Source organism: Salvelinus fontinalis, chromosome 4, assembly GCF_029448725.1.
Source record: "Salvelinus fontinalis isolate EN_2023a chromosome 4, ASM2944872v1, whole genome shotgun sequence".
NCBI classification, from domain to species: Eukaryota; Metazoa; Chordata; class Actinopteri; order Salmoniformes; family Salmonidae; genus Salvelinus; species Salvelinus fontinalis.
This window is the reverse complement of record NC_074668.1, coordinates 76,349,901-76,352,759: the sequence shown is the minus strand read 5'-3', so window position 1 is coordinate 76,352,759 and position 2,859 is coordinate 76,349,901.

Sequence of the window (2,859 nt, the reverse complement as noted above, 5' to 3'; positions counted from 1 at the left end):
TTTGCCACCCTATAATAATTATTTCTGATGAATTCTGATTACCTCCGCTGTCAATTTGTAAGGCCTGCTGCATGGGTATAGTCATACGCCCACAATGTCCTCAGTTTAGGGTCATACAGCAGTTTATTTAATGAAGTAATAAGTAGCCTACTGTGTTATAAAAAGGCAGACATATAGGCAGACAAGGCCGATTCATTAACCAACTTCAACATCTGTCTCCATCCAACACAACCTACTTATCATGAAACATTGTCCTTATTCAAACTTTAAATTTTACTTCCTAGGTCATTGTCAAGTGTAGCCATTCACAGACACCTAATGATGACAGACGACCAAGGTGACATAGACCTACATGTAGTGTGTACAGGTATAACAGACCCTTGACTCATTCACTAAACCTGTACAGGTAGGTCTCAGGCTTACAGTCCCTTCAATAGAGTGACAGTAGTACTATTGGAAGGGGTGTGGCAAGAGGAGGAGGGATTCAGCTTCAGAGAGCGAGCTGTGCTGTTTTCAGCCGGAGGCATGTATCTCAGATTTAAGAATGAGTTAGCGTGTCAAGATAGCGTGTCTCGCTACAGACCACGCCTGCACCTGTCAGGTGTTCAGTGGCATGCCTATGTTTCGTGCGGGAACTCTTGTGTGTACTGTGTGTGCGTGAGAGAGAGCATGTCTGTCTGTGTGTGCTTGTGTGTCCTCTCTCTCTCATTTGCTGCACACAGCTGCATACCCAAGCAGTGATGGACACCTGTGATTTACCTACAGATGTAGGATCTTAATTTGATCACCTTGTTGCAGGAGAACTTTCTTGCAATGCAGGAAATATAAAACATGTAGTGAATTTGAGGTTCAGAAAGGCTTCTGAAGTTTGTAAGGTCTACGAAAAATGTACCAACCCCTACAAAAATGTCCATTAATTATAATCCACATAATAATTCACATTTCCTGTTGTAGCAAACTAGCTCAAATTAAGATCCAACATCTGTAATGCCTCCAATGGCTGTGCAGCCCTGGAAACACCCAAATATTGACAGAGTCATGTAGCACCTCAGTGGCTGAGCCGCGCTGAGGAGCTCTCTTCTTCCTCTATACCTCTACACACAGGTTGGGGCTGGTTATGTAAACAACACAGAGGAAGAGCAGGTTTAGTGTTTAGTATCATCTCAGAGCATCTCTCTTCCCTACCTGAGACACACAGGGGAAGTGTTGATACACGGGGCAGACAGACCAAGACTAAGGTCATTATAACAGACTTTGACTTTGGACATTTTTCTTCCTCATCTCTAATCACTAATTAGCAAGGGGTAGATCTGTGGACAGATGAAAGATGGCCGGTAGTTGTATTTGCTCTATGCCACTATCGTCTTTCATTCACATTGGCAACAACACAATACTCAGGGCCAGGGTTTTGTACTGACCACATGAACCAACCTGGTCTCGGAGCATTTCATATTATTCTGTACGTAAATCCGAGACACTCCTTTTAGTATGATATGTTACATTTTGCATGGTATGTATTAATTTGTGTATGTCCATCATCCATTTGTATGATATGTTATGAATTACGTTGTTGTGGCTAATGTTAGCTAGGTGGCTAATGTTAACGTTAGTTAGCTGGCTAACGTTAGCTAGGCTAGGGGTTAAGGTTTAGGGTTAAGGTTAGGGGAAAGTTAGCTAACATGCTAAGTAGTTGAAAAGTAGCAAAAAAGTAGTAAATAGTTGAAAAGTTGCTTAAATGCTAAAGTTGTCGGTGATGAGATTCGAACACGCAACCTTTGGGTTCCTAGATGTTCACGTAATAAGCCTACCTATCTACCCTGACCAGCCACCCTCCTTTTGTTTTTACCTCCTTTCATTTTTACATTAACCATACCAAATGTAACTTATCAGACTAATTTGAGTGTTCCGGATTTAGGTTTACTATGGCGGCATGAACTGAACAGGGAAACTCTGGACTCTGAGTTGAGTTGAACTGGGCTGCTTAGTGTTATGACCACTGACAACTTGCTGACATAAAAGCCGCTGGCATGCATTCAGTTAGCCCTTCTCCCTGGCTGAATACAGTTACTTTACCCATGGAGCACATCAAACAATGTCAGAAATCCAGACCTTTCAGGTAGCCAGCTCCACCTGCCAAGATAAAAAAGTCCCTTGGATGATGTCAACGCAGAAATGACAGATGACAACAAGATAACCAGCATATTTGAGTTTCTCTTTTGAGGAATGAACAGAGAGGATGTTAGCTATGCTGTTGGAATGCCAGGTGCCGTGCCTATTCCTGACTACAAGGCCACTGTGGGAATATAATTAAATATAACACTTTCATAGACCTCTATCTATCTGGGTATGTCCAAACCTGCATCAGTGACCTCACTGCCTGGCCTGATGTCAGAGCCCTCTGCCTAGGCATGTGTTACGTGCCTTTGGTCACACAAACACACACGTACTTGAACATGGACAAGACGTGTGTCTGGGTGGGCATGGCGTGTCAGAGAGAGAATAACTCTCCTATCTGAGGCTACCTGGAGAGCATTTCTGGAACAGCTTTATCTGCCACATCTTGGTGCTGAACTGCAGCTGCCAGTGAAAAGCTGAGTTAGGGTGGCAACAACCTCGCCCAGTAGTGCAACAATGGTGGAGGTGCCGCATTGAAATAAAACTTTCAACATATAATAAATAGAAATGTTATCATTCTGAATACATGGAATATACAATTTCTCTAAAAGTCATTGACATATGAGTGGTAGATGAAATGTATAGGAAGGAAAAGATCATTGTATAGTTGGTATACTGCAGACCTATGGAGATAGAGAGGTAAGTACATTGTGGTACATCTTTCCTTTCTCGTCAGTATAATGA